Source organism: Micromys minutus (genome assembly GCF_963924665.1).
Source record: "Micromys minutus genome assembly, chromosome: 9".
NCBI classification, from domain to species: Eukaryota; Metazoa; Chordata; class Mammalia; order Rodentia; family Muridae; genus Micromys; species Micromys minutus.
Genome location: NC_137978.1, coordinates 9,498,404 through 9,519,370, shown reverse-complemented (window position 1 = coordinate 9,519,370; position 20,967 = coordinate 9,498,404). Strand labels below are relative to the sequence as shown.

The 20,967-nt window shown below is 40.2% G+C and overlaps 2 pseudogenes across 2 annotated transcripts; both read right to left on the bottom strand.

Moving 5' to 3' along the window:
* Positions 1–571: 571 nt before the first annotated feature.
* LOC308424202 (cytochrome P450 2J3-like) lies at positions 572–20,443 on the bottom strand (annotated as a pseudogene). Its single transcript has 9 exons — positions 20,234–20,443; positions 14,997–15,159; positions 13,274–13,423; positions 12,738–12,898; positions 9,053–9,229; positions 7,190–7,331; positions 4,601–4,787; positions 4,372–4,505; positions 572–750 (listed from the first exon to the last, which is right to left on the bottom strand). The product of its transcript is annotated as a cytochrome P450 2J3-like (transcript).
* LOC308424203 (10 kDa heat shock protein, mitochondrial-like) lies at positions 16,326–16,627 on the bottom strand (annotated as a pseudogene). Its single transcript has one exon. The product of its transcript is annotated as a 10 kDa heat shock protein, mitochondrial-like (transcript).
* Positions 20,444–20,967: the final 524 nt, after the last annotated feature.

Sequence of the window (20,967 nt, the reverse complement as noted above, 5' to 3'; positions counted from 1 at the left end):
TGTCACTTCATGTACAGAAACATGCCTTTTGCACACATAAACTTGGCTCTCATCTTGGGCATGATGAACCCCTTTAGTTTTAGAGACTCTGTTTATAACCAGGAACATGGCCACATACCACAACCTTCCAGAGAGAGTTCTGTGCTCGGCAATCTTCCAGGATCTGTGAGATGGAGGAACGATCTCTGGACCACTCCCAAAGGAACTGATTTAACATCTAAAAGCAAGTGCACATTTATGGAGTAGGCAGGAAGCAAACCGAAGGTATAATTTTATGATTTGACAATGATTTCTGTGCTGTTGGTATAGCACCACTTCATTTTACAAGCACTTTTCACAGGAGGGGCCACCATTCTGTTTGCATCTTGTAGATGAAAAAGTTCATCACTGAGCATGGGATGCATCCACAACCTATTTGGAGGTCTCAGCAATCCAGAATATAGATCCCCTGACCTTAGCCTAATCCCATCCAACTTTCCCAGTCACATCCCTTCTCACCCTTCATATATGGGCAGAGGCTCAGGGACTCAGTGCACTCTTCAGTTCTTCCTGTTCTCCTTTTCTTCCAACATCACAGTCTAGGGATAGCGCAGATGCGGTGGCTGACTGGGGAAATGGTGAGGCCTAGTCTGAACTTCAGACTCAGCTTTTCATTGGTTGGTGGCTTGAAGGTAAATTTTTGCACAAGAGCAGTGAAGAAAATAAAGAGCTCAGACCTGGCCAATTGTTCTCCAGGGCAAGCTCATTTGCCTGCAGGAAATAAAACAGAAGATGAGCTACTTTCTCAACTAGTCTTGGTACCTGCAGGAACTGGTGTTTTGGGTTTTCTCCTGCAAATCACAAATGGACCATGGGCTGTATGTCTAGATTTTTACTTATGTCTTAGATTCCCTTCTAGCATTTCTTCTCTGACAGGTCTCCATTCCTGCAAAGGAAGTGGAGATTGCCACTCACTACCTCCATGGGCAATATTTGCCCAGTACCAAATGTAGATTGCTTCCAGCCCTAGAAGAGGCTGTTTTCTGAACACTAAGAACTCAGTTCTGTGTGACCAGAACTGAGATCATGACAAACTAGACTTAGTGTGACAAAGACCAAGGTTGGCTGAGGACTTGTGCTCCTTCACTTTCTTATATCATGTCAGCACTCATGTCCCCAAGCCTGAAGACATGTCACATAGCTTTTCTTCCCTGAATTATCAGAGGACATATAAAATTAACTGTCTGCCTTTATTTTGTTTAATTTTTAGAGAAAACTTTAGTGGGACTACCTCATGCTCCAGATAACTTTCTAGCTTAAGATTCTGGTTCCACATTGTCCTTAGACATGATGCCTTTTAAGATGGGATAGTTAAAAGATCCCGCCTGGCTTGCAGCAGTGGCATAATGGCCTTGATGTCACATGCTAGGCTTCTCTGTGCTGTCTCGTTGCTCCTTCAGACACAGTCATGATTCCTCAACCTTTGCATAACATTCAAGTTGTTCTTTAAGGATTATAACAGGTGTTTTTCTACATATCTCTGTATCTTTTTAATGGGCACATTGGGGCCATGGGGATCTGCCCTGTTGGGAGGATGCCACTCAGGTTACACTGTGTTCTCATCTGACCTCTCTGCTGGCAACTGGTTTTGAGATTTTATTGTTTGGAAATACTGATTGATGGTGATAATGTACTCCATGTTTTTCTGTTAACGGCTTTTTAATTTTTATAAGTAAAAATATTTTCAGACTGTTTAATCTGCATGTTTCCATTGGTATTACTTTCCCAAAATTTGTGTCTGGCTGCCAAATTGTGACATTAAAAATCCTATCATATTTTTCATATACATTGCCATTCTTTTTATTAAAGTCCATTTTTGTTTTTATTTTGTGTATGTGGGTGTTTTATTTTCATGCAAGTCTTTGCACCACGTGTACATATTGTTCACTGAAGCCAGAATAAGGTGTCGGATCTCCTGAGACTGAGATTATAGCTGGTGTTGAGCTGCCATCGTATGGATACTAGGAGTTGGACCTGGGTCCTCTGGAACAGCAGCTAATGCTCTTAGCCACGAGACATCTCTTCGGGCCCATGTTTACATTCTAATGCTTCTCACCCCGCTATATTTGATCAGTAAGTACTACAACCCATTGCTAACCAGCACAACTTTTGTTGCCTGAAACATGCCCAAATTGGCCATTCACACTGGCATTCCCTGAATTTTGGATAACAGTGTGTTCTAGACTTAAAGTTAGGTTTCTGTTCTCCGGGACTGAATTTTGTCATTTTCAGAGGTTCTTCCTATAAAATACTAACATGTAGAATGTAATATGAAAGACCTGGTCATGAGGTTAGTCAAATAAGCAGATGGTGCGGTCATGGAGTTACATTTCCCAGCTCGAACTCATTCATGATGTCTCTAGAGATCTTTCTCATGACTATAGAGCATCCAGGGTGACAGATAGAGCAGGACAGGCAAGATTAGCTTGTCAAGCCACTGATCCCCATGGAAACCTGTTAGCAGTTTGTCACCACTTACTCTACAATAAGGTGCTAACTGACACAGAACATGACCTTGGTGACTATTAACATGAATATGAGCATAAGTGTCATATTAAGCTACCATTTGGATGGAATACAAAGAGAACTCTAAGTAAAAATATAAGCTTTGGCCACAATTCTGTCAATTCTTTGGGCATGTGGTCTTGAATAAGAATTCTCTTTTCAGCTCTCCCTGTTTTGAGTTTGCTTAGAGGATAAGAGTAAACATATATTTCTTTCCTACCTGATTATCAATAACAACATTCTTGTGGTAATTATCTGATACAAGTGGCCTGCTAAGTAACAACACTCTTAGCAATGTAGTATCACTTTGGTTTGCCACTGTGCAGATAGATAGGAGGGCGGTTTGAACTGGGAAGAGGACTTTGCACTATGTAGCTATAGCATGCATGTGCATGGGCAGCAATGGACTAGGAAGAACATTTCCCTATAGGGATCCACTCACATTTTTCTCACCATAGTCCCAGGAATTATCACACAAAGCATGTATCTGGAATGTAAGAAGGCTAGTATTCCTAGACTTTCCACATTTCAAGGATCTGATTCACTAACTTAGAATAGTTAGACTAAGTGAACTATGTAGCTGAGATTTTTATGCTATAATTCAAAATTATCATTTTTTATAATCAGGAAGACTGAACAGAGTCCCCATGTCCTATCAGGTTTCCTATTGAAGGGAGTTGTGGACAGTGAACCAAGGAACAGACGCGTTTAGGTGAAATGACAAAGAGATCAGAACAAGTCCAGCCAGACACACCCAATGCAGCCCAGCACTGAGAAAAACTGGCTCTGGATCCAGACTAGCAAGAGGGCAAATCCAGGCTTCTCCTGTGCAGAGCCAGGGGTCATGAGGAATGCCACTGCCCTGGATCATTAAGCAAACTGGTTGACCTTGTGAAGCATTGCAGTGTGGCTTCTGTGCAGCATTCAGTCACCTTCTGGAGGCAATATCAGGAAAGACAAGCTTCAGTGTGAGAACATATGGCGGACATTGAGCTCCAGCTGCAGCACATCTGGCTAGATCTGTGTCTGCTAATTCCAACAGGAAAGACTATAGTGGGACACATGGTCCAAGGAGCATCTCTGCCTCATCTTCGAACCTGTTACTTCCATGTTCTCAGGTTGGATGTTTGGCAGATAATACATGCTTAGAATATATTTATGGAATTAAGAAATTGCTAAATTATCTTAAAGATATATATGTAGCACTTAAAAACTAATATTTATAATATACTAGAATATATGGTTATTGCTTTTCCTGCTGCTGCTGCTGCTGCTGCTGCTGCTGCTGCTGCAACAATAATTTTTCTGGTGGAAAAACACAAGGGAGCAAGAGTCATCACTGCATTTCCTTTCGTGCTTGTGAGGTGTACAGCAGGGTAATGAACTAACTATATTTAACAAAGGGGATTTTAGTTTTTAAAAAATCAGACATATTTGGGGAGTTTTCATAGGACAAAAACAAATTCACTTAAGCAAATGCCAGTTAAAACTAATAAATCAAAACCTACTAATACTCATCTCTCTTCCCTGTAAAGAGGCATCAGTTAAAAAGAACATGTGGCACTCAAAATGATGGCAGGTATCCAGCTTTCTTGGCCGCCAAGATGCAGGGATTGGGACACTGCTGTCAGTGTTGTATAAAACAGAACCAGGGAAGCTGGACTCTTCCTCAGAAACAAGAGAGGACTGACAGTGTATGGATGGGCACGCTGGGCTGAAACCAACTGAAACATGGAGTCATTCCGGGAGGCTTATCTGAAGAGATGCCAGGAGAGAGGGAAGGGAAGAGCTGGACCTCTGCACTCTTTTCAGTGCATCACAACTCACCTACTGAGAAAGGCAGAAAGGAGTCTCTCTTCTTAAACTGTCCATTCTCCAAAAAGTGCTCTGGACTGAATGTGTCTGGGGTGGCCCACTCGGTCCCTGTGCAGTGCAGTTAGGTTGGTTAGAATCATGGACCCCTAGGGAAAGTTACAAAGACTAAAAACAATGTATGTAATAGACATACAGACGAAGCTCTGTCGGATATCAAACCCCCATGCCTGAGCCTACTTACCTTTGGCAGGTGGAATCCAGCCAGTGTGGTGTCAACTGCCACTTCCCTGGGAACATTCAGAGGGACAATATTGCCCATTCTCTGAATTTCATGGACAGCAGCATTGGTGTAGGGCATGGAGTCTCTCAGTCAGTCAGGCTAGGGTGCTTCTGGCCAATTATTCTGTCAATCTCAGCCTGTACCTTTTCTTCAAGGAAATGGGAGGCTCTATTAAGTTTTAGATTTTAATGATTTCTTCTAAAGATTTAGAAATGAGTTAGGAGAAGGACTGAAAAATCTGAGAGGTTTGCAACCCCATAGGAAGCAATATCAACCAACCAGATATCCCAGAGTTTCCAGGGACTGAACCACCAGCCAAAGAATACACATAGAGGGACCATGGATCCAGCTGCCTATGTAGCAGAGGATGACTTTGTCTGGCATCAATTGGAGGGGAACCTCTTGGTTCTGCGAAGGCTTGATGCCCCATCAAAGTGGAGTAGCACCTTTGTGGAGGCACGGAGAAGGGGGTAGAATGGGGGGTTATGGAGGGAAAAACCAAGAAAGGGGATAACATTTGAAATGTAAATAAACAAAATAACCAATAAAAAATTACAAAAAAATTGTCTTCCATAATCTCCTTGCTTTTATTTCACCCAACATTCTGATTGTGAGGAAATAAAAGTGCTCTACCTCTTTAAAAAAAACTAGTCTAGAAAACTGCAAATTCTATAACTTTCTTCAAGCCCACAGCCTAATGGTGAATTTTCATATATCCTGAACTGAATAATTAGGATCTTCATGGCTGATCACAGAACAGTACCCAGTCTTCTAGTTAAAAATGTTATTTTCCAGATTCGATAAGAAGGAATGTGGAATAAGGAAATGTGGCAGAGTTTTGTAAGCAGAACAAAATAGATGTGATGTTTCACTCTTGGGATAAGGTTTATAGAGACAACGTTTGGCTCCTTCCCCAGTTATCTTCCTGCAGGGGCCAAGACATGAGAACCACAGTAGAGTCTGTTGGTCCTCACCTGAGCTCAACATAGCCTTAAGGTGAAAAAGACTTGGAACTCTAGGAACCTGACTCTTCCTCCTGAGAGAGAGAGAGAGAGAGAGAGAGAGAGAGAGAGAGAGAGAGAGAGAGAGAGAGAGAGAGATCTAACATTGGCATGACTATATAAAATTAATATACATATAAAAATTAATTGGTTAAAAAGTTCATATAACATAAACTAGATTAGAAGAACTGTGGTGATTTTCGAGGTAAGGAAATTTCTATATCCTTAATTATTTTGAGTTTTTAACATGCTGCCTTAGTCTCATTTTTATCAATGATGAGAGCCACTAATAATAACGCATATCATTTTTAAGTATAGAGTAAAATAATCTATATTGCTATAAAGGTAATGGTAGGAACATTTCACCTGACAAAATAAATTCCATGTTTTCACATTTATTGGCTTATCTCTCATAAATTCTATCCTCTGTGTCCACAGATTGCAGCATTCCAGAGAATTTGTGTATTTGGATATACAGGAAATTTGTTCCCCATATTTATGCATTCATTATGATGTTTTTCTTTAGGGCTGAATTTCTGTACTGAACTTTACTCTTAGTCTATAGTATCCTGAATGTTTCCATCTGTTGACGACTGTTCATACTATACAATGAACATGAGTTAAATTTATAACAATGGCTGCTTAGCACATGTGGTTAAACCTAATGACAAGTGATTGATCTCAGGAACCTACATGATAGGAAAGACCAACTTCTAGAACTTTGTTTTGGGATCTACATATGTACATGTGAAAAGAAAGCAGGCAAATTTGCACACACACGCACACATACACACACAAATACATAAATTTTAAAAAAGCTTTTAGCAATAAACTATTGCTAAAATATCTGAAATCAACTATTGCTAAATATCCTGGAATCTTTGTTTTAGAAAGCAAGTCAGAATCGTAACTGAATAGGCTTCAAGCTTTCTCAAAATGTACCTTAAGCAAGCAAGGAAGGCATTTTAAGTAGTAGCCACATGCATATGAATAATATAGACACAGCATATATATAGATATATATATATGTACATGTGTGTATGTGTATGTATATATGTATGCATTAACAGTGTGTGTAAAACTTTGTAAATTGGTTACAATTCAAACATGAATCAGAATCACAGAACAAATGTAAGATATGGTAATCTACACCTGCTTGTTATCCTACTATTTGTGAGGCAGAGATGGGCAGATCCCTAGACTGGTAGAAATGTGCATATCAGAAGACATCAGATACCAGAATAAAGAATTAGGACTAGTATCCAAAATGGGAAGGACTGCCAAAAAGGGAGGAGGGTGTGTATGAATGTTGTGTGGTGATGCCATTCTTGCTGTAACCTATTATAATGTAAATTGACTTCTGTCTTTTCTTCTAAACTCCAATATTTTTGCAGGTACATACTGTAACATCTGCACTCCTGGAGCAATCATAGTTCTACCAAAACATGTGCAAGATGTGCTCTTTCCCAAATGTTTCACTGCTCCCCACTCACTCCAACATGCCCCATTTCTTCTGGCTCCATTCTGCTTTGGTCAGACACGTGCTCACCTTGCACTTCCGGGTTGAGGGCCATGCAGAGCAGAGCCCAGCGCAGTGTAGTGGATGTTGTCTCTGTTCCAGTGAAAAAGAGGTCCAGAGTGCTGCAGATGAGGTTTTCCTCATTGAAACTTGTAGTAGACTTGTCTGGGTACTGGAAAAGGCAGTGTGTGTGTGCTTATTTAGAGGATAACTCAGAACACTGGACCTTATCCTAAGGACTAAACTAGATTAAGTCATTCAGAATGATGATTCCTTTGATCCTGAAGTCCTGGAAGCACTTGGCTAGATGAAAATTAAAGCAACCATTCTTACTACTTCCGGTGTCTGCCATATCACCAAATATCTGTGTAGCTTATGGCACTTTGTATCCCTGTCTAGATCTATATGTCAGCCTATATGATAATAATAACACACACACATCTTAACACACCATTATCATTTGTGGGGAATACAACAGGCTCAAAGCTAATATTTAACAGGTGACTTTATACAGAAAGATTAAAATAAAATCTCGGTGTCCATTTATTCTTCCATCTGCATGAACGTGCAAAGTTAAAACATCAGTGATTCTGTCAACTGTTCTTTATGGAAACAACACTGTTTTTACTCACTTCCTCTGGAACCATCGAATTGTTAGTGTGCTCACAATGTTGATGGTCTCACACATGTAATTCACAGAGAAAATAATTTGCCTCCTCCCCGGGGCATAAAATATGGCTTCCACCAACATTATGACAGGAAGGTAAAATAACAGAGACGATATAAAAATAAATAAAAACAAACAAATAAAATATTTACCACTGTGCCCCAAGCAGAGGAGGAGCCCATTACCCAGTAAGTGGGAACTTCTATGGCAAACTCAGTGATATCAGTTTACAGTGTGCCTTAAATTCAAGATGTTCCTTCCCAGGTTCACATCTTAAACACTTGGTTCCTTGCACTGACAGAATTTGGAATGTTCTTAGAAACAGGAATATAATGTCTTGCTGAAGGAACTATCTGCCCATGAGGAAGAAGGGTCACTTTGAAAGCTGCAACAAAGCCACGGTCCCTTCGTTGTTTCTGCTTCCTTACCCACCGTGCTGGGAGAGCCTACCCCCTACCCCTCTGCCCATGAACTTAGTTTCTTTGCCATTTGCCATGTTGGGTGAAATCTTCTGAAACCAGAGAACAGTTTTTATTTCTTTATTTTGCTGCCAAACACTGCTGGCACAATGATGCAAAATTAACTAATATGTTTTCTCAGTGTCCTCCTTCCTTTGTCTATTATTGACTAGTGGTACTATGGAGACCATGAGTGACACATTCCTCACCTTGGTGTAAACGGTAAACTCTACCCCTTACTGAGCTGAAGCTTGTCTGTTATCCTGGGGGTTCAGAATGGGGAGGTTAGTCAGCCTTGGATCAACTCATAACAAAATAAGGTTCTGAAACTTAACTGTCACTTCTCTTTTGTGTACATCTCCTTAGATAAGGGAAAACGACAAAGGAGGGAGTTGGCGGTTGCCTGTTAGCTGTAGATGTGATTAATTTCAGGGGGAAAGGTTATCCTCATAAGAGAGGCCTCCAGGGTTAGAAACACAGAAATGAGATGTTCAGTGATCTAAAAAGAAAGAGATGTTGCAACCTTGACATTGACTTTAGAATGATGAGCCTCAGGAACAAACATCAGTGTCCCTTAGGAGATGGGAGACACAAGACAGTGAATTTTCCATTGTCTCCCAAAGTTGCTTGCCTGGTAGACAGGATATTGGGGAATGAACATATGTGTGGTATGGAAAAATACAACCTTTGTGTTTGCCTGCTGCTGGATCAGTTGGAAGCTATTCTACACCACTCCTCAGTGAAAAGACACAGGCGACATCTTCCCACCTTCGCCATTTCTTTGAGGGAAGCATCAATGAAGTCTCTCGGCTCATCAGGGTTCCAGACTCTGCGGTGACTGTCAATTCTATCAGCAATATATGATTTCAGTTTTCTCCAGGTAACCAACAATGTTTGGTATCGTCCTGGGAGATGTTTTATGACCCATGGGAAAATGTTGTAGAGCTAATTAGGGAGAAGAAGGCAATCATAAAGTCACACTATGTGTTTCAAGACAGTCTTGGCTTTCCCTCTTCATCTTCTACACTGAAACTGTGTGAACACCTAGCTTGCTGTTTTCCCTCACACCCACCGACAGGCATTTCAACCCTCCCATGAAAAACGCACCAGCCTGCAGCCACTTCTCACCGGCCCAGCTACTTGCTACCTGGGACACTAGAGCTGTGTCAGTTCAGTATAGCATTCAGTAGTTGTCCCAGTTTTGAACATAATACCATCAAAGACACTGAAGGTCCAAAGGACGAAGGTGTCAGGAAGTGAAATTCGTCTGTGAAGCACTTAAGGGGAGATATCTCTACATGCAGTGACTATAAATTGACCTTGTCAACTTAAATTTATCATGGAGTTTGATCACTTTGAGTCTAAGACCATGGGCTGCATCAAGTTATGGAACTAACTTTATGTTGTTTGTTGCTATAGAACATTTGTCTTTCATAAATTATTTTTTATATCCTGTGCCTTCCCCTTGCATTTTTGATTTTATTGTCTATATTTAAGTATAATTAAATGTTAAGTATAGTTAAAATAATAGTTTTCCTGGGTTTTTTCCCTACATGTATCTAAGTTTGGGAACTTTTCACTATTGAGAAATATCTTTGATGCCTCCCTTCTCATTTTTAAAAACTTCTTGTACTTTTCTCTCTCATCACATTTCTGTCACCCCTTCCTTCGTGAATTTTCTCTTCTTTTATTCCTTTCCTGGTCTTCTTTTATTTTATTTACTGTTTTGCTTTATTGCACTTACCTTAAATAAATTTATTTTCAGATAGAATTGCAAAGCAGCCTTCAATTATGATTTCAACGGTGATATGTTAATGAAATATCATTGATGTTTAAGTGCATTTTTATATCTGTAGAATTTGATATCACTGCTAGGACAGTTTGTTTCCACTCACAAACTGAATAGCCTTCAAGAACAGGCTGCTCAATAAAAAGATCATTTCAACAAATCCAGAAGAGATACCCCCAACCACGATATATACAAATGAAAGCAAAATAAAGAAAGAAAAGAAAAGGGAAAAAAAAGGCAAGAGGGCACCTTTGAAATCATAACTCAATTCAAACACCATGAGACATATCAGTTGTTGGAGAAAGTATCTAAGAATTTTCTGATTAAAATGCTGAGTGTCAGGAAGGGGTCAGAGACAGACAGCGCGTCTGCCGTGGGCCCCAGAACTGAAAGTTAGCAGCATGAAAGCCACAGGGAAAAGGAAGAGAAAGGTAGCAACCAAGATAGGAAATAGAGAGAATAGATGAAAATACAGCAAGAAAATTGAGAGTTTATGAAAAAACACAAACAACTAGGAATTTCAGGAATTTAAAACTTGAATCAAAAATAAAATCATATGAAACAAACACAAACAAAAACCTCAAAGCCACAATAGAAAACTCTAGCAATAGTCTCCACCCAACAGAAGATCTGAAAAAGAAAACACTGCTGTGGAAAGCCTACATTCCAACAGCGTAATGACAAATGTCAATGATGACTACGGTCAAAATGTGTAAAAACACATCCCAGGGGATGGCTCTGTAGCAAAGTTGTTTGCTGCACAAGCCTGACAACCCAAGCTCACTCACTGGATCCCACAACTAAAGAATAGCACTGATTCTCAAAGGTGTCTTTTGACATCATGCTTACTAACATGTACGTGGATGCACACACACAGACACATAACAACATTTTAAAAATTAAGTTCTAATAGAAATATTCTGATGGACATACAAAGACCGAAACAGGAGACTAACTTCAGATTCCAGATCAGTAGCTCACAAAGCCTGGAAATGCTTAGAATGATATATTTCAAACTATGAAAGTGAAGAGCTAGAAATCGTGTTACACGTTTACAAAAGGTCTGTTTTAAAATTGAAGAGGATTAATAGACATGTCAAAAAAACAAACAAAAACAAAAAAAAACAAAAAAGAAAACAGACTAAGTCATGTGATGACCACCAAGACAGCACTGAAGAAGATACATGAAAAAATACTAATACACAGAGGAAGTCTCACTCATGAGAGCCCAGAAAAGAATATGTTTTATGAGCCAGTTGAATAAAGAAGAGCTAAGAGGGAATCTCACATTATGAAAAGATACCCTCAGACTGAATGTCAAAGTAGAAAAACATTCATGAAGCAAACAGAAACTGAAAACAAGCTGGATTACCTATTCTGATGTTAAATCACAACTAGCTAGAGGTGATAAAGGCCATTACATATTCATAAAAGAGACAACTTTTCAATTAGAAAAAAATATGAATTTATATGCACCAAAATTTGGGGCTCTGGGTTTCATTAAAGAATCAAGAAAGAACGTGAAGTCCAGAGAGATTCTCGGATAATAATTATGGGTGATGTAAGCATTACATTCCCAAGCCTGCATAGGTCATCTTGAATAAACCAGCAGAGAAACTGTACTGAGAAGAAACTCAGAGCCAAAAAATGTACCATACATCAAATGAACTTCATAGATATCTGGACAGTATCCCTTCCAAGTGAAACAGAAAATCCTTTGCTCTTAGCAGCACATGGGACTTTCTGTAAAATAAAAAGACCTAAGCCATACCAAACCCAAAAGATTAAAATAGTCTATCATATCCAAATAGATTGTAGCGTAATAAAACTAAACTACAATAAGAAATACTAAAGAAGCTAAACAAAAACATAGAGACTGACAAATAGATTCTTGAATAGACAATGCTCATTGTGGGGGGGGGAGACACCAAGCTTCTATAATAAAACATGATGAAAGCTCAGCCTACCAGCCTATTTTCAAGACAACTAAGGCAATTCTAATAGAAACATTTATGTATGAATAAACATGGGAACATAGAGCCTACCAACATGGGAATAAAGACCAAACCCCAGAAGACTACATGTTATGGTAGTACAATATTGACAGTTTAAGGAATGGGCATGTAAATAGTGAAACAAGTTTTTACTGATAACACATATTTTATCTCTAAATAAAAATACAAGAAATATTAGTGCATTTGTCTGCAAGAACATTACTCATAGCAGTGCTATTAACAGTAACCTTAACTGAGAATCAAATGTTTAATCACAGAGAGAAGATTAACAATGACAAAGTGCCGAAGAGAGGAGCATGTAAACAAGTGGGCAGAAGGGAAGAATACTTGGAGTATGAGTGACAGTTATGAAGGGGTGGCCTGCGAGAGACAAAGGCAAATCAACAATAGTATTTTCATTCTATAAAAGAGTGTGGCATTTGGACATAAACGAATAATATGTAAATGTTAGTGCTTCATTAATATACTAGAAACATTTTGTACAGTGACTTTCTTATTAAAGCTTCCACATCAACAGATAAATTTGTATCAAGCTAAACTTGAAGACATATTTTAGTTTTAAAAGGTCCTGAAAACAAAAAGGAAGAATCCATCTGTACTTGAATCAGCACAGGTTCAATTTTCTCTTAAAGGAAGCCAGAATGTTTACATGGATCATTATGGAGGTCCCCAAGTACATGGCCTCATCCAGTAGCTTCAGCAGCTCCTGAAACTGGCTGTCATGGTACGCAAAGCACTCACCAAAGGTGACAGAGCAAATAATATTGGAAACTGCATTGTTGATCTTGAAGTGAGGGTCAAAAGGCCATCCTGAATGTCAATAAGGAAGAGATGCATCTTTCAGAGATATTGGTTTCTTAATTCTGTATGATAGAAAATAAATATCCATAGAGAACCATGAAAGAAGGTATGGCCAAAGCACACTACATGGAGTCGGACCTGCACCAAGGACTCTGCTGATTCCTGGAAAGTCAGACTGATAACCAGGCTTTAAGTTCAGCAATCTGTTTAATGAGCCTTTTATGTGCTTAGATGCAGAATTCCTGGGGGAGGGACATGTTCACTGTTCAATTTTCAGTGCCAAGAACAGTGCAGGGCCCAGGAGAAGCACTTAGATAATTAGTAGGAATCTGTTCAGTGAATGGAAGGGCCACCGCCCCCGAAGCTGCCCCGTGAAATTCCCACCTTCTTCCTTTCCTATGGCCTCCACAAGGTGATAGGCCTCCTCCTGTATTCGCTGCTCTAAGCTCTTCTTTCCCAATCCAAAGTTCCTCAATGTCTTCAGGGAAAACCTCCTTTGCTCCTTCCATGTCTGGCCATTGGAAAAGATCAATCCTAGAAAGGAAAGATTCAGCATTATGGCACTGTGATTCTGTTCTAAAATGATCTTATAAACTGTATGGATACATTTGCAAGGCAAAGGAGAAGGGCCAATAAGGGACAGCTGTCTAGAGAGAATATTATGAATCAAGGAACATAATGGCTGGCATCTTCTGGTAGCTTGCAACATCACACACGTTAATAAATACTTCTAATATATTGTTTAATTTGTCACACTTAGAAAATTTACAAAACAGGCTACACCCATTCCAGTGAATGTAAAAACAAGATACAATGATAAAGTGAAATTTTCATGGTAACATGGTTACTAGATAGCTATCAAGGCAGTCAATTTTAAGACTCTCCAGAACCTACACTTTGGGTTAAATGTGTTCTTCTTTTTTTTTGGGGGGGGGGGGGTTAATATGCTGTGAGAAGAAACAAAACTGAAGTCATTTTGAAGCCTTTTGAATAGGAGTCAAATAAAGTTTACGTTCCCAAGCTCTCTTTGGTTGGCAAGTAGAGACATAAATGCCAGACTAGCCCATGCCACAGTTGAGTAATCCAAGCAATAGGATCAGAATAAGTGTGCCAGAAAGACATGTTTCTAAGGAAGTCCACCATCCCTTAATCCTTATTTGTGGTACAATTTAACTGGAACGTGGCATGTTTGTGGTTTTTAAGCCTAAAAGTTCAGTAACATTGACGTGGGGATGGAGGTGAAAGATGCAGTTCAGCTCCTGAGTCTATTGTGTGGTCCCAACTGATAAGTGGTGGCTTAATTACAATAAAATTTTGTCCTCTGCACAGACCTAGCATATGAATTATGTTAGATCTAAGTGGACTCGACAAAAATATAAGTCTTGTTATCTTTGTTAAGCTAAATGCCAGGAACCACTCCTGGTACCATAGTCTGTATTAGTTGGGGTTTGCTAAAGCAGTGGTCTGCAACCTTCCTAATGCTGTTACTCTTTAATGCAGTTCCACATACTGTGGTGACTGACAACCATAACATTATTTTCATTGCCACATTATATCTATAATTTGAAGACTATTATGAGTCATAATGTAAACATTTGAGACTTCTGATTGGCTTGGGTGACCCCTGTGAAAGATTCATTTCACTTCCAATGTGGTTGCAACCCACAGTTCTAAGGGACTAGAACTGATAAAACAAATCTAGATATGTTAAGGGGGATTTATTAATAATAGAGTATAAGCATCTCTAAGCAAGAAGTAGAAAAGGGGCACAGTGACTTATATTCATTTTCCTAGGGTAGAAGACTGGAATAGGGAAGTGGAAGGGAGAGCATACTGTGCCTGGCGGTGACTGGGTACTATGCTTACATCTTATCAAAGCATCCAGAGGTAAAGTTGCAAAACAGATGGTTTTGCCCAGTCTCTACTAGGACCCAGTATAAGCCATCTGATGGGCACTTTCATTCAAGAAAGGTGGCATCTAGCTCCCGTTAAAAATAGCATTTCATGAAGGGATTGTTTCTTGAGCCTGTTGGATAAATAAGGCATATATGTGACTTTACATGCCATAAAATTACAATAAATATCTCACAACACACACAAGACTTACCATTCTCATTAAAGATGTGTTTTTGTAGAGGAAATATAGGGCAATTTATAAATTTTTCATCTAAGTGAGAAAAGGCTTCTTTGATTAAAGGCAGTCTGCTTATAAGCACTGAAGACATGACTCGAAAATCAAGACTGATAACATTTCCATACTTCTTCACAAGCTAAAAAACATTTCAATAGTTAGAGGTGAGCAGGCTCATATCCCTATGTCCAGGGATGTCAGTCATGTGTGTAGCCAATGGGAATCATATTGATAAGTTTGTATTTCCCTGTAAATGAATACAACTTGATTAGTAGAAATGTTTTTGATATTCTTTTCTCTGATACTGTACTGAACTCAAATTCATTTCAGGAATGGAATTCATTCTATATAAACTCACTAGCATCAATAAATAGGAGCGAAAAATATATCTACAGTGTAAAAAAGGCTTTAAGATATACATTTCAATAAATAAGCAGATTCTCTAACTGAAACATTCTTCAGTATAGTGAAGAAAGAGAACAGAGCAAATATCACTTGCCAAAGAACAAGGTATTTCTGTGTAAGTCTGCTGTAGGAGGCACAGAACAAGAAAAAAATACCCTCTTTTTACATTTATTTATTTATCTGTGTTGATATGTGATTGGATAGTGAAGACCTAGGCAGAGAAAAGATAAGAGAAGAGAAGAATAGGGATAAAGAGCAAAAAAGTCAAGATGGAGCTGGGGAAAGCAGACTTAGATCCTGCTGGCTGTAATCTGACATAGGTAGATATAAATATTTAAAGGGATTCTATAGGTCTTTATCTCATATGGAATGGCAGTTTGTGTCTTTGTCTGTTGAATGTAATCTTATTGTGTAGAGGATTTGGGAATTGAGAATCTATTATATAAAGCTGTTTGAAAAGTTACCGAGCTTTGAAGTGATGTTTGTGATTGGCGGTCGAAGAGAAGATGCCAGTGGTAATTCCACCTGAGACAGAGGCAGTAGGGCAGGTGGAGTGAACTGTCTGGGAAGGGCACTGAGTGGAGAGTGCAGCTTGTAGACTGAGTGACAGAGTCCATGTGTTTGGCTTCATATTAAAGCACCTGTGGGGTGAGACCTCGGGAGCCAATAAAGAAATAAGCCATTCCTTTTTAATAATTACAGCAGCATCATCTATCTATAATTTATCTATCTATCTATCTATCTATCTATCTATCTATCTATCTATCTATCTATTCATCTATCTTTTTAGGCATCATTCATTTACTATAAAATGGAGGGATGGAAAATATTTTCATGATGAAATAATTCAGAACAACAACAAAATGGGCAGTTTCACATGACGCCATTTTAACAATCGTTTCAGTCCACATACTTTCCAAGAATGTCAACATCTCTAAGTAAGAAATAATACTTGTCATCTACAACTACTTTGGTACCTCCACACTCTGGGACTTTGTCTCCAGCTTTCACACTGACAGGCTGAATCTCTCCACCCTTTCCTTTCATGCCTGATACCTCAGCCATGACCATTGCTTGCAATACTTTTCCTTGAGATTTTCTTGGATGCATAATGTCACCTTTGGTTACAGTTTTGGCAGCACTCCTTTCAACCAATACTCTATAAAGAGCAAAGGGAACTTTCTAAAAACTTGCCCAGCCATGACTTGTTCTCCCTGCAGCTCTGACCTCTGAACCTGGGGCTGCTGCTACAAGGAGAGTCCTGGGGCTACCTCAGAACCCTATTGTGTGTGTGTGTGTGTGTGTGTGTGTGTGTGTGTGTGTGTGTGTGTTGGGGGGTGTTGCATGAGTGAACATAAGAGGACAATGTTCATGAGTGTTTTCTCCTCTCACCATGTGGGTCCAGGTAAGTGAATTCAGATGACCAACTTTTCAAGCAGGTGCTCTTAAGCACTCAGCTATCTCTCTTACCTACAAGTATGGAATTCATAGTAAATATAAGTATCTATTGATGGTTTGCATAAATAAACAAATAACAGACAAATGGCAAAATAACTGTGACAATTTAAACATTAGACTGGCTTAGAGGAGGGGCTCTGGAAATGGAAGCAACAGAAAGATGGAAGGGCAGAGCCCAGAGACAGGGTTGACAGGCTCACTCAATATTCAGGCCTAAAAATTATGATGTACGTTCAAACATCTTACTGTGTTCTTGGGAGTCTGGATTCTGTTCTGATAAGCTTTGAAAGACAGATAAAAGGAAAAAGAAAGAGAATGAAATGATCATCAACTCCTGTAAGACATCCTGAGGAAACTTGGAATTTATTAAGTAATTTTATGTGTACAAGGACCCTGTAAGGTATGCTTAAAACTACTGTACACTGGGTTCCCATTGATACAGCTAGCTAGAAGTACATGCCACTATCTAACTTGTGTATCACATGCCTGCTTCAGTCTGATAAAATTTCTCTTATTTAAATAATGTTTTGCATTATGAGCATTATGAGAAACTATGAGCTGGAGGAAGTACAGTTTTCACATGCACAACGGGGAACCCAGATTCTTCACTGTCCCTGTCTTCTTTTAAATTATGCCATTTTAAGTGTTTGAAAATGGTTTATTCCTTTGCTCCAGTAGACACCTGTCAAACGTTCTTTTTAAGTACAGAACAACTGATGCTTTGATCATTCCAACAAAGGCTAGGCCCAGAGCTGCCCATTCATCTAGATTTCATATGATAGTAGGATTGATAATCAGAGTCCATAGCACTGATTTGGCCTTAGACTGTCCTATGTTGTGCCTGAATGCTAAGCATTTGTTTAGTGTCTACAGCGTGGATGCATCTGTGAAGAAATATTTCCGGTATGTTATTAAATGAAATTTTCTTTTACGTAGAATATAGGTAGACAATAAGGGTTGAGTAAGTTCATGTAGGGTTCAACCCCTTGTTTTATCATTATTTCCCTGAACAATCCAGAAAACTCAGGTCACTTCTTTGCTCAGCCAGCTTACACAGTGGAAAATGAAGAGCTGGCATATGATTGCCAACACGACTCCATGTGTGTCCTTCTTGGAGTCTAAATGAATGAGATTGCAGGACACAAAGGGAAGGCCATGGATTAGCTTGTGGGGTTGTTTTCTATTAGCCAGAATTAAATTAAATTATACCTACACTATATCATTTACTTTTATTTGTTTACACTCAAACATCAATTTACAAACCCATAGAAAAACACAAACTAAAGGGATGAAAAAAAAATTACCGGACAGGGAGGATTTTCTCAGTTTCACTTTGAGCTATTCCCGTGATACCAGACACTCAACCTCCAAGGTCACTTATATAAGGTATGTACAGTGGTGACTTAGATAAAGTATGTTTCATTTGGCTACAATGAATGGTTCTGTTTCCGAGAACTGTATGTTAAGCCAATATGAAAAACTAATGACATCCATTGATCCCCAAGTAAAGTAATGCCGTTGTGAACAAAACTTCTCGAACTCATTGCAAAGATAACTTTTGTGAGCCAAATGTTCTGTTTGCTTCATAACAAAATGCACATTGTAAACCAAAGAAACATGTTGCTGCTCAGGGGCACACAGGACAATGCAGGGCCATGCTATTGTACTCTGTCCATTGACTTTTTAGTAAGACATAAATGATCCAACCTTTTAACCCAGAAAAGATGGAATAAAAACATTTCATTTCTTTCTTACGATTTATGATAGCATTTGCTGAAACTTCCATCCAATATTGCTTCTATATCCTGGAGTCAAGCATCTTAGAGATGGGATCCATTTGAATCCTATGAAGAGCTGCAGTGATGGTGCTCATGAATTTCAACTTGTCACTGCTATAACTGTGTGCCTCTCCTCGGCTGAGTCTCTGAGCTTATTTGTGACTTCCACAGCTTACATGTTTGTTATGAAGAGGATCTCTCAAGAAGCCTGAGAAAGAAATTCTGGCCCTCCCCTTTTTCCCCCCAGCAAGAAATGAGATACTTAGCAGATTGTCAACCACAATTCAGGAAAAGACAGAGTAGGGATAGAGGGAAAAGGCATTCTGAGGGGGGCAAAGCTAAGAAGTTTCCTTCTGCCTCTGCCTCCTCTGAAGGAAGCAAGGATGTGAAAAAGAGAATCTCAGTAAGAGCGCTGACATATATAGAAAATCCCATTCAAGAGGAGGAGACCACATTCACATTCTACCCCCCCCCCTTAAACTGAAGAGCCACTCTGACTAAGCTCAGTCATTGGCTTTAGCTTTACCCACACTTCTTTAAGTGGCAGGGCATATCTGTCTTTATCACGATTTATTATTATGTATCAATCAGAGCTTGGCATATTATACAACAATTTTTCTGACCATGATGGAAGCATATTGTAGACGAGTAAGAAATCTTCCATCTATTTGGACATTGAGCTGCTTATTTCTTTTCAATCACTTTCCATCCTAATCACTGTCTTACCCTCTCCCCAGTGCCCCACTTACACAGTCTCTTCCCTTTGCTCCTCAACACTTTTCCTCTGAGAGGGTGGAGGCCCCCACTGAGAATCCCAGGATCTGGATCTGGAGAAGTTAAGTTTCTGGAGGGCTAGACTTCTCTCCAGCTGAAGTAGCCAAAAGGCAGCCCAGTTAGGGGAATGGGACCCACAGACAGGCAACAGCTTTAGAGACAGCCCTGTTCCAGTTGTTGAGAAACCCACATGAAGACCAAGGTGAACATCTGCGCTCTCTCTCTCTCTCTCTCTCTCTCTCTCTCTCTCTCTCTCTCTCTCTCTCTCTCTCTCTCTCTCGATCTTTGGTGTGTGTGTGTGTGTGTGTGTGTGTGTGTGTGTCTCCATCTCATGTATGCTGTTTGGTTGATAGTTCAGTCTCTGAGAACTCCCACGGGTCCACGTTAGTTGAATTTGTTGGTTTTCCTGTGGCGTTCCTATCCCCTAAGAGGCCCTCAATCCTTCCCTCAATTCTTCCAAGAGACTGGAAGCTCCTTGACTGAATCTCTTCCTTGGCGTGAGCTTTTGTATCTGTTTCAGTCAGCTGCTGGGCGGGCCTCTCAGAGGAAAGTTGTGCAAGCATAACAGAGTATTATAGTGCGAGGGATTGGTGCTTGCCCTTGGGGGTAGGCTCGTTATTGGTTGGTCATTCTCTCGGTCTATTTTTAAAGAGACTATTTGGAATCGAACTCTTCTGCCTGGGGTTAGCAATTGCAAACCTGAGCCTCAAAGCCCTGCCCACTTCTGCCCCGCCTCCCCCAAGTCCCTGAGGTTCTGGATTAAATCAGGGCAAATCCCGCACCCTCTGCCCTTCCTACCTGCTGAGTCGCTAGGTGCGGCTGTGTAAAGCCCATCTGGAACAAGTTGCCCACGAAGGGCAAGCGCGGCGGCCCTGGCGGGTAGTTCTTGGAATGCAGGCTTTTGAGGTAGTCAGCCAGGAACAGGAAGGTGACAGAAGCCAGCAGCACAGTCCGGAGATGGAGTGCTGCCCAGAAGGCAGCTGCCAAGGAGCACGCGGTTGCGAGCATGGCTGGCACTTGAGCAGACTTTTTGTGGAAATTAGGGTTTGGGCTGAGGCTCGGGGATCCTATCCTTGCAGGACTCTCAGCTAAATCTATTCCACTCCATCCCGCTCCCAGCCACGCCCCTCTATTTCCCTCGGAGACCCTGGGACCTAGCGACACAGACACCCCACCCCTCTCGCTCTGAGCAAAAGTCTTAGCCTTCCTGTTAGCATAGGACCTAACCGTTAATGACAGCTCAGTGCTCTTTGCCCCGTTCTTTCACATTTTTCTGATCTCCTAGAACTCCTCCACTTCTGCCAACACCGCCCTCACGGCATCACCTCCCCACCCCCACCCCTGCCTGTTCCCAACCCCCCTCCCACCCTCCCATCCCCCCCCCACCCGCTCCCGGAGAGCTGGTCTACAGAAACTAAGTGAAGGGATTTGCATAATCTCTTCCTGGGCATTGCCTAAAACATAGAATCACCCAAAAGGAACACCTTGGGATACAAGTAAACTATAGTCCCTTAAAATAAGACTTCCTGGAA